Source organism: Osmerus eperlanus, chromosome 22, assembly GCF_963692335.1.
Source record: "Osmerus eperlanus chromosome 22, fOsmEpe2.1, whole genome shotgun sequence".
NCBI lineage: Eukaryota > Metazoa > Chordata > Actinopteri > Osmeriformes > Osmeridae > Osmerus > Osmerus eperlanus.
In genome coordinates, this window is record NC_085039.1 from 1139102 (window position 1) to 1151448 (window position 12347).

Sequence of the window (12347 nt, forward strand, 5' to 3'; positions counted from 1 at the left end):
CCCCCCCCAGGTTAATGTAATAGCCTAGTTTAATAACTAATGTAATATTGCACATATTTTCGTACTATTTCCCCCAAAGCAATAAGGTTAGGCTACTTGGAGACCTTCCACTCATAAAGTATGTTCTAAATGGCATAAATGCTGCCAATTATTAATTGACGTATTGATAATTGACGTTGGTCAGTAGCCTATCGATTAAGGTACTCGAAAGCATGTACACTGTCTGCTTCATTTGAGCTTGATAGGCTAAGCATTCTGTAGCAAATAATAACAATAAACCCACTATTTATTAATTAAAACTACTTCTGCAAAGTAATGCACCGAAAATACAAACATAAGCAAAGGCAGCAATCGCTATCGAATCAACAGACGTGCAATTTAGCTAGCAGGGGAATAATACAGATCACCAGTTAACTTAATTTAAATTAGCAAGAATATAGACTAATACAATAACAGGCTTAAATTAACTGACAAGTTAGCTATACGACTTCTCAAAGATGCACAATCTCAACTGCGGTGTGAAGCGCGTATCCATGCTATTCTCTGACATGCACTCTAACAATCACATAGACGTCCTAAAATTTTGTACAGCCTTATTTCTGATACCATGGTGGCAGAAATGTAGTCGTGGCGGGCCGCCACGGCAAAATAAACATAGGAAATAACGTGCAAGGTCCCATCCTCTATTTGACAACCATATCCATCCATTTTGACAAAAAGCAGCTACCTTATTGGTGTAGAAGGATCACGTGTCGAACCGTGCCACCAAAATCCTATTACGCTCTGAAGAAACTAGTTCTGCATAAAACATAGACGCATCGACAATCGACTGGAATTTCAGCGACAAACTTTTTTTTGGTAGCTTAGCAGGACTCGTTCTTTTTTATGAGCTAAAGATTGTGTAGATGCCAGACTGTGGAGCGGGTTGAAACGATAACAGGGTTCACCTTATGGCCTACTATGTACAGAAGCAAAAATTTAATTGAGCGGAAGTACGTAGGAGGGCAGAGCCAGGCTAGGGTGGGGGCTTCTTATCCAACAAATTACATCCCTGAACTTTTAAAACATATCAATGGCCTACTGCAATTGTAAACATCATTTGGCCTCTTCTGCAATTAGACCTTGATACAATCTAATCTATAATCCAATATTTGTTGCCCATTCTGCACAGTTTTTGGGGACTTTCCACACCAGCACAATTTTCCCAGTTCCTCTATTCTGCACTAGTACACAATTTCTTTGAAACTTAATGTAGGCCCATTCTATAGCAGTTACATACCACACAGATGAAACTCAGGAAAGTGAATTAGAGATAATGGTAGTGGAAGAGTGTTGTACATTTGTGCTTGTCTGTTTTGCCACTACTATAAAACATATCTGGGGCACCACTGCTTTTGCCTGTTAGTGTTCGTGATTAAACGCCGCCCTTAAATAATCGCCGCCCTGAAATAAACGTCGCACAAAAAATGAACATTGTGTAAAAGGGCTCAACAATAACGATGGCCCGATGGCCCGGGGCCAATAAAAAGTAACATCGGGACAGTTAAACTAGCAACTCACTGGCCCGATCGGGCCACTGCAAATTATTGATTGAAAAAAAATTTGCATTGTAAAAGTTAACACCCTTCATGTTTTGCTATCTGCTAAATGCATAAATAACTTTGCAGCTCGTGGGGCGCACAGTTGGCAAATCAAGAGTTGAGTAGTGAGTGACGAGTGGTTGTCAAATTGTAATTCTCTAATCTCGATACATTTTTTACAACTGGCGCGAGACTGGCGCAAGACAATAAAGTGAAGATGGCAGCAAAGTAGGGCTACGAGCTCAAACGGGAGCAACTTTTTTTTGTGGAACGAAGATGCACTGTGTCGTCTGTCGTATGTTCCCGTCTAAAGCAGACAAAAGTGTATATTTTTACACAGGCACCGACAATTTTCGAAAAAAATCCCTGACCAGCCACCGAGGTGAAGTTAGTTTCATATTCGACATTCGTCTCACATTCAGAAGACGCAACTTTGCAGCGTCGAGTTAGGGACCGGGTGAAAACTACCCATACAATTTTGAAAAATGACTGTTATAATGATTTTATGACTATAAAACATCAAACAAACAGCAGAGTATTCCAACAATGTCTGGCATACTTCCACAGCCTTTAATTTTTCAATAATGTTTTTAAAAGAATGATAGAAAATCGCTAATCTCTGAAAATAGCATGAAATCTTCAGTAATCTCAATATCTTTTTCAAATTTGTGTCAATAAATCTCAAATATACACCAGATTATTCTAATAATGTCTGGCCTACTTCCACACCCTTTACTTTTTCAATAAAACTTTTTTTAAATGATAGAAAATCGCTAATCTCTGAAAATAGCATGAAATCCTTGCTAATCTCAATATCTTTTTCAAATTTGTGTCAAAAAATATCAAATATACACCAGATTATTCTAATAATGTCTGGCCTACTTCCACACCCTTTACTTTTTCAATTATGTTTTTAAAAATGATAGAAAATTGCTCATCTCTGAAAATAGCATGAAATCCTTGCTAATCTCAATATCTTTTTCAAACTTGTGTCTAAAAATCTCAAATACACACCAGATTATTCTAATCATGTCTGGCCTACTTCCACCCCCTTTACTTTTCCAATAAAGTTTTGAATAAAATTCCAATTAATCGCTAATCTATGAAAATAGCATGAAATCCTCGCTAATCTCAATATCTTTTTCGAACTTGTTTAAAAAATCTCAAATACACACCAGATTATTCTAATAATGTCTGACCTACTTCCACACCCTTTACTTGTTCAATAATGTTTTTAAAAAATGATAGAAAATCGATAATCTCTGAAAATAGCATGAAATCCTTGCTAATCTCAATATCTTTTTCAAATTTGTGTCTAAAAATCTCAAATACACACCAGATTATTCTAATAATGTCTGGCCTACTTCCACACCCTTTACATTTTCAATAATGTTTTTAAAAGAATGATAGAAAATCGCTAATCTCTGAAAATAGCATGAAATCCTTGCTAATCTCAATATCTTTTTCAAATTTGTGTCTACAAATATCAAATATACACCAGATTATTCTAATAATGTCTGGCCTACTTCCACACCCTTTACTTTTTCAATTATGTTTTTAAAAGAATGATAGAAAATCGCTAATCTCTGAAAATAGCATGAAATCCAGGCTAAACATCATAACTCAAGTTTTTATTACTGTGTTATTAGTCATTTATTAAAACAAATACATTATTTTTAGTGCAGGACAATTTCAGACACTCCGTCTGTTGCAAGCAAGGCATTTCCAGTCTGTTTCCTTTCTTGCGGCGTTGAACTCTCTGTGGTTCATGTCCAAGCACTCTGCATGATACCACCTCATGCATTCAGAGCATGCAATCTATATAATGTCAAGTAGAAGAGTATTAATGAGAATAGCAATTGTTGTTCATTCAGACGTCAAAGGATTATCCCAAACACTATTCACTGAATAAAAACTGTGTTTAAGATATAGCAAAACTGTTCATTACTATGGGATTAACATCATCCAATTTCAAAAGACTACTTATACTTTGTCATTACAAGCTATGCAAGGGACTATGCAATTTGTAATACTGTAGTCTGACCTTCATGCCAGAGGGAGATATGTTGCCATTATCACTGTATGTTTAGCCCGGTCTTTATTGTTTTTAAAGTATGTAGAGAAACTCCAATCATCTGGTTGCTTTGTAGTTACACATTTCTAGACTAAACTGATAGTCATGCAGTTCCAGTGGAGACATACATTTAGTCATTTAGCAGACACTCTTATCCAGAGCGACTTACAGTGAGTACAGGGACAGTCCCCCGAGGCAAGTAGGGTGAAGTGCCTTGCCCAAGGACACAACATCATTTTGCACAGCCGGGAATCGAACCAGCAACATTCCGATTACTAGCCCGATTCCCTAACCGCTCAGCCACTTGACTCCCTTGACAATTTCTTCCACACTCTTCTTTCATTGGCTCCCTTGCATAGACCTGGCGCGCGCGTGTGTGTGTTTGCGTCATCAACCCTAGTTGAATCTCTGGTTCAGGTGTCGTAAAAACTCAACCATATAGGTGTCAAGCAAATGGTCACCAGAGTTTGCGTCTCTATCTAGCCCTTGTCAAACAGTATCTCTTTAAAACAAACAAACCCCCCCTTAGTCCTCAGCCCCAAGATAAGGGTCTTGTGTGTGTACCCAGAGTTCAGATTTGGGGGTAGGCCTCTCTTTGCACACAAGGAATGCTGAACACAGTATCATTTTATACAGAATAAAAAAGTTACATCTTCAATTTTTCTGACAGGCAGACACTCCATGTGATGGGGTGTGTCGAAGGGTTACATCAGAGTAATCTTACACATACCTCTCTCTCTCTCTCTCTCTTACCTAAGACTTGACAGCTGAGACTGTCAATGGAACCGTTGTGGTGGATGTGATCCTGTCTTCTTGTATGAAATGATTGCTCGTCTTCTATAAAAGTAGCGAGGATTTCATGCTATTTTCATAGATTAGCGATTAATTGGAATTTTATTATTTTATTATTGAAAAGGTAAAGGGTGTGGAAGTAGGCCAGGCATTATTAGAATAATCTGGTGTATATTTGAGATTTTATGACACAAATTTGAAAAAGATGTTGAGATTAGCAAGGATTTCATACTATTTTCAGAGATTAGCGATTTTCTATCATTTAAAAAAAAAGTTTTATTGAAAAAGTAAAGGGTGTGGAAGTAGGCCAGACATTATTAGAATAATCCGGTGTATATTTGAGATTTTTTTACACAAATTTGTAAAAGATATTGAGATTAGCAAGGATTTCATGCTATTTTCAGAGATTAGTGATTAATTGGAATTGTATTCAAAACTTTATTGGAAAAGTAAAGGGTGTGGAAGTAGGCCAGACATTATTAGAATAATCCGGTGTATATTTGAGATTTTTTTTAACAAATTTGAAAAATATATTGAGATTAGCGAGGATTTCATGCTATTTTCATAGATTAGCAATTAATTGGAATTTTATTCAAAACGTTATTGGAAAAGTAAAGGGTGTGGAAATACGACAGACATTATTAAAATAATCTGGTGTATATTTGAGATTTTTTGACACAAATTTGAAAAAGATATTGAGATTAGCAAAGATTTCATGCTATTTTCAGAGATTAGCGATTTTCTATCATTTTTTAAAAAGTTTTATTGAAAAAGTAAAGGGTGTGGAAGTAGGACAGACATTATTAGAATAATCTGGTGTATATTTGAGATTTTTTTACACAAATTTGAAAAAGATATTGAGATTAGCAAGGATTTCATGCTATTTTCATAGATTAGCGATTAATTGGAATTTTATTCAAACCGTTATTGTCATCCTGCAGGAACTACTTGTGATGTGGACCATTATTTTAAAGTGACAAACATGTTAACTCCTTACTAATTACTCAAGCGTGACCTTGTCATCCTGCATGAACTACTTGTGATGTGGACCATTATTTTAAAGTGACAAACATGTTAACTCCTCATTAATTACTCAAGCGTTACCTTGTCATCCTGCAGGAATTACTTGTGATGTGGACCATTATTTTAAAGTGACAAACATGTTAACTCCTCATTAATTACTCAAGCGTTACCTTGTCACCCTGCAGGAACTACTTGTGATGTGGACCATTATTTAAAAGTGAAAAACATGTCAACACCTCACTAACATTTCACCCCGCAATAATTATATACAACATCAAACAACTGCAGTGATTGAGACTAACATTATATGTAGGCCCTACTGGAAGATTTTCATGAAATTGTAAAATAAAATCCTATGTAATTAAAAAATGCACATCTTGGCATGCTAAAATTCTATATTTTGGACTGAAACATTGTTCACGTTCAACAAACTGTCAAACATAATGGCTAAATGAAACAAAAAAAACATTAAACACAATAAGATTGTGAGGATAAACAGAATGTACATACGAATGTACATACAGCTACTGGCATCATACTATTTATTGCTGGAAACGGTGTGCAAAGTCGGACAGCTTATGCCCTTTTTGAAACTCAGCACGTAATTTACTGTACGCTGTGATGTCACAGGCTTCCAACTCAGCAATGGCAGACGTATCGACAATCGTTTTCCTATCCACACCGCACTTTTGGTATGTTTTCGTTTTGGTTGCTCCTTTTGACAGGTACTTCAGGACCTTTTTGTATCTTCCTATGACTTGCTCTGGTAAAAATACTGACAAATAACAAAATTATTAGATTATAGCACATCCTTAATAAAAACAATGTCACTCAATGCCTGGTTATAACACAAAAATCCATTCATCTTAATAATTTCCTCCAAATATAATAAATTTGTAGGTATTCTCAAAGCATACAGTATAGGCAGACTGTACATGGGAGTAGCACTTCATACATTACAGAAGATATGGCATTAATCAATATATTTGTAAATATAGGAATGTGTTTGTCAGTAAAGGCAGACCTCCTGAATTCTGAAGTGACTGAGTGTAAAGCCACAGCCACCCATGCATATTTGAGGGCTTCTGAGTATAATAAATAATACATAACAGTATAATAAAATACTATACAAAATATTTAAAAATACTGTTAATTTACATTTGCGCTACAGTATAAAATGTTTTGTATTGAGCCAATGTTCTATCTTCATGAAAGGGAACAAAGGTTACAGTCGTAACCTAGACATTATCAACATTTACGGTACAAGAGATAACCAAACTTGAATTTTTGGAATGGAAGTGAAGCAAGCGCAGGGTGTATATTAATTAAAAAGAATGTTGAAAGGCCATTGAACATACCTTTTCTGCTTTTTGGACTTTTCTGTGTTTTCTTTCCCTTCTTGTACTTCTTCTTGTGAGGTGCTGAACAAGAGTCGGAGGAAGATGAGGACTGGGAGGAACTCGAAGTAGAGTCGTCTCTTTTGGTCTTCTTGCTTCCCTTTCTGTTCTTTTTCTTTCCTGCTTGCACATGGTCCTCATCAGAAGAATCTGTGATCACAGTAGACCTCTCTGACTCTTTTGTTTCTTTAGTTGAAAGGACTGTAAAAAAAAGAAGAAGAGTCGTTTAGAGTCATTTGTATTCCTGCAGAGCAGGCAAACCATTCCTGAAGCCTCCTGCACATTTTGAATTTCACCCTTATTGGACACACCCAGCTCAGGTCATGGAGTAGTGTACTAATCAGCAGATGAGTTAATTTAGCTATGTTAAATAAGGGAGACCTCCTAAACTTTCTGGGGAGGCTTCAATAACAGTGTGAAGACTCACTGTTTAGTGCTTTTTACAATAGGCATTATTTCAAACCAGCTTTCCACAGACAGAAATCACAAAAGTTTGTTAAAAAAAAATTGAAATAAGGAAATGATAAGGGAATTACAGTTTACAGAGTACACTTTTTTTTCTTTCACACTAACATATCGTGTTTTAAGCAAATGTTTGCCAAAAACGTATGATAATAATAGACAAATACAATTGCTAACACTCAAACAGTTCTCACCATTGATCAAACTGCTCCGCAGAAAATCCCTCTCATTTGCCACATCTTTGTATTTTTCTTCAAGGAAAATAACTTTGGATTTCAAAACCAAGTTTTCTTCTCTTAATTTATTGATGGTCACCTGTTGGGTTGGTGCTTGTGCTGGAATATAAAACAAACAAATAATTACAATTAGTCATTAACATTAATGCTTGCCATGATGCGAAGTGTAAGATGACCTTGATGCATCGCTATAGAAATAAGTTTTTTTTTTTTATCTCACCGATATCTAGTTAGGACACCAGGCGAGAAAGTAGCATCCAGTTTTTTATGTAATAAACATTTCTGATAAATGTGTTCTTGGGGAACTGAATGTTCAATTATGCTTGTAATATCATTAATGATAACAATAATTGTTGGTCTTGAACTTAACTTACGTTACCCATACCTGCCCTCGAGATCCACGTTCAACCATAATCAATCCTGCAGTTTAGCCGTTGATAATTTTCTAGCAAGCTAGCTACCAAACAACCTAGCTAGCTTGCTAGCAAATTGTCAACGGCTGTTTAATTTTAACCATAAATGTTAAGATTAGTTTAAGATTTGATTACAGCAGGGTTCTCAACTCTGGCCCTCGAGATCCACGTTCAACCATAATCAAACACAGCTGAACAAGCTAATCAAGATCCTCAGGATAGTAGAAAGATGGTGAGACTGACCTGAGTTTGAACTGCAGGAAAGTGGATCTCGAGGGCCACAGTCGAAAACCCATGGACTACACAATATCAACATGAAATAAATATAAATTACACAATACATTACCGGTTTGTTCCATGTCATCCTCAATTAGAGGATGAGGCACAATTCTCTTGCGCAAACTTCTGCGCACTCGCTCCGTCGCCATGCTGCTGTGTTCTGATTGTGAACTATCTGATTCACTAATTCCAATGGCAATGCGTCAATGCAACATGGCATAGGCCACCGTCTCTGCACGTGAATTCGACTGATGGACACGATTCTTCGAGTGTACTGTCAAAATACGATACGTAGTTGACTGTAGGCATCAATCCACTCAATTTTAAGCCTCCCAAAAAATGTATTATGTTTTTAGTTTTAACATTTTCTCCTTTAAATTGTATCATTGGCATCCTGTCAGTCTGTGACCTCTTGATCTGACTTGTAAATAGTTGCAAGAATGTACATTTTTACAAATAAACAAATTATTACTTAATTATGATATATTTGGTTTTTAAGTGTTTTGGTGCAATTTAATACATTTTCACAAATAAATTATTAATTGTATATGTCTATGGTAGCCTACGTTACTCTTCCGGAGTCATACACGCTATCCCAAAAGGCCAATTTATACTTCTCCGTTTTTACGGAGACGGACACAGGGAACGCCCTCTCTGACGAGGAATTCCCTCTCCGTGCCCTCTCCGAGCCCCTCGGAGAGCTCTACGTGCACCTCCTGATTTTCCTGACAATCCGTCCGTCATTTTACGGATACCCCTTGGCTGTGATTGGTCCGTACAGAACCGCTTGCGTCAGGGGTTGCCGTGATAAACAGGACGAACGGAATCCTTTGACCGCCATTGCTGTAAGTTTTTACAATTCATATTTCATCTAAACAGTACATGTAAATCAGCATCTGAATTAAAATGTGACGAGAAATGGGCTAGTTGCTGAAAATGTGCGTATTTTATTGATGAAACAGCTAATTTGTACATTTGCTCCGACTTCTCGATAACCTAGGTAAATAAACACTCGACGACGACTTACAAAAAACCGTTGCGCCACCTACTCTTCTGGCGGTGAATTGTTTTCAGCACCCACAGCCTTCGGAGTACTATAAATTCAACCAATCCGTCCGACTCCGTCCGTCCGTCTGTAACGGAGTCGGAGAAGTATAATTCGGCCTTAACGCCAAATAACTTCTATACCCATTGCTAACGACATCATCACACCCTTCGGTTTAGAGTTGGTAATAGATGGTAGGCTTACTGTTTCCTGCAGTTATGGGACTTTCGAAGAAAATCCTCTCTCTCTGTAGTCGCAGGGATAGAAAAGGGACAAGAAATTTGATATTTTTTTACAAAAACATAATCTAATGAAGTCAAAAATGAGATGTAGCATCTGTAAGAAATCGATGAAACTACAAAAGACACATACACACGATGGATATCAATGGTAAAAAATAAATAAACACAATTTATTAACATAATTTAAAAAACTCCTACACTAAAGTTGAATGTGGTGATTTTAGGGTATGTCGCAGAAGATCACATACTAGAAAATCCACAAAGTCCTGCAGAGCTGGATCGATATTCGAAAACAGCAGGATCAGTTTACAAAACTGGATGACTTTTGTTTACCGGTATGTAGGCCTACATACCGGCTAACCCTAACCCTAATTTCACCTTTTTACTTATCACTTATTTTAGTATTCATCATAAATTAGGTATTATTTGAAATCTTACAAACTCCAAATTTATCCTGTGAAAACCATTTTGAAATTGGACGTTGCGTTAGCATAGAAATGGTAGCCTACTTTAAGTTTAAAAATGGCAACCGTTTGGATTGTGCATTTTCACGTGTATTCCAAAAAGGGGGGTAACAGTTAAGGGATTAAATATTCGCAAAATATTACTTATTTCTCAAAATATTATGACATAATTCATGTATTGCTACAACTTTATTGTTGTAATATGACCTTATTCACATCATTTTGACATTATCCTCCAAATAATAGTCATCATATTGCTACAACTTTATTCTCATAATCATAGACTAAAACCCTGTCATAGTGGAAGATTGAATCATTTAATTTGGGGCAAATATGCTTTTGCAAAGATAAAGCAAACATCATAGGGATACTGTAGATGACCAACGTGAATCTTTTACACACAATCTATTTTTACTCTGGTTAACAGATATTTTCAAGGACTGAGATTACTACAGGTGGATATGATCCAGGACCGGATAGCTGGAAGCTCAGCAACACTGACCAAAATGACAAAGAAGCTAAGAATGGTCTGTAGAAAAGCGTTGAGAAAGTACAAAAGAAAGACAGGACAGCTTGTTGGGGGAAGGACAGAGTTTGTGGTCATAGATGAAAGCAATTTTCGTCACAAAAGAAAGGTAAAATATCTACATTTATTTCTAAGGCTATAATATATCATGGCTCTTGTGCAACTTAACGTTCAAATCAAATAAAAAAATAACTGCATGTTGAGAAGGTAAAACAAAGCAAGGAGCATCATGATTGGAGCAATATGCTTTGACATAAACATTTTGCTCAAAAAAAACAAACTCTTAAGTCTTTGATCAGTGAGTTTTGCTTTAGCAAAAGTGATATTAGCTGTTAAGGGTGATAAAAGACGACCAATTTTGAGGTTAATTGAACGGTGCTCAAGAGATCACCTGATTCCAGTTATAACAAGACATGTTTGCCAGGGATCAACCATTTTGAGTGACGAATGGAGAGCCTACAGGAGGGCTTTGACCACACTTGGCTACACTTACTACACTGTGAATCATAGCAGGTGGTTTGTGGACCCAATTCATGGAGGCCTGAGGTGGCAAAATTCTAGTGGTACTGTGTAAATTTGAATAGTCAAGAGATGGCGGTTACAATACATTTATTTTGCTTGTACAAATCAAGATTTAACAAAGTACTTTGTGATCAGTCTAACGAAGGAGGTGCTAGCCACAGGTCGTTCGCCAGAGTGATACAGAACAACCCTAAAACCCTGCCTTATATAAACTTTAGATCAAATGATTCCTCTGAACTCTGTTGATTGGTCAGCACTGCTCAGTGACAGTTTGAAACAATACATCTCTGGTGACAGTTTGACTTCATATCAAGTTCCCACGGTTCTTTAATGTGGCCTCTCTCCCCAAACCAGTAGATAGTAAAACCACAGGAGTTCACCAGTCAAATGGTCAACTGTCCTTTGTGTGGGCCACTTTAAACAAGTCTACAGGAAGGGTCAGAGCAGCAGATCACAATAACAATACAGTTGAATCCACATTGTCTCCAGACCAGCTGTCTCATCCTCCCCAGGTGACAAGAACTCTCTCAGGCCACCCAGACTTCCCGTCTCTTAGACTTCACGTCTCCTAGTTATAAAACTGCAAATGGCATCTCTACCAAATGGAGTTGAATCAACATTCATTGTATTAAGCTTCTTAACAAACTTTTAGACTTCCCTTAAAACACATTATAAAACACACATATTATAACTGTATTCCAAAATTTCCATGACAATTCCAAAATATTTTTATTTATTTTTTTACAATACCATAAACCCAAACAGTTAATTAAGAAAAATAATTCAAACATTAACATAAGAAATGCTAGTCTCAAGACAAAACCCATTGTACCCCGTACACCACAAAGTCCAGGTTGTCGGAACGGATGCCATCTTCAGTTGGCTTGTAGACAAACTTCTTTCAGTCAGTGTAGTCGAGTCCAACCAATTTCAAACGACGATCAAATTGCTCAGGGCAACTTTCAACGACACTGCACTTCGCGTACAGCTCGGAAATTTCCTTGGTACTACGCAGAACGCGTATCCTCTGCTTCCGTCTCCAGACAAGGTGCACGCTTGCAATGGTTAGCGTGTATCCACGTTGCTCTCCCCTCCGATCTTAACCGCCGGATTAGTCGTCAGGAGAATCTGGTATGGCCCCGTCCACCTTGGGTTTTACCAGGCGTTTCAGGTCCTTCACCACGATCCAGTCATCTGGTATCAAATCATGCAGCGGTCCAGTCATAGGAATAGCCTCCTTCACCTGCCTGTGAATCTCACACAAAATAGACTCCAAAAAGGTTGCACAGTGA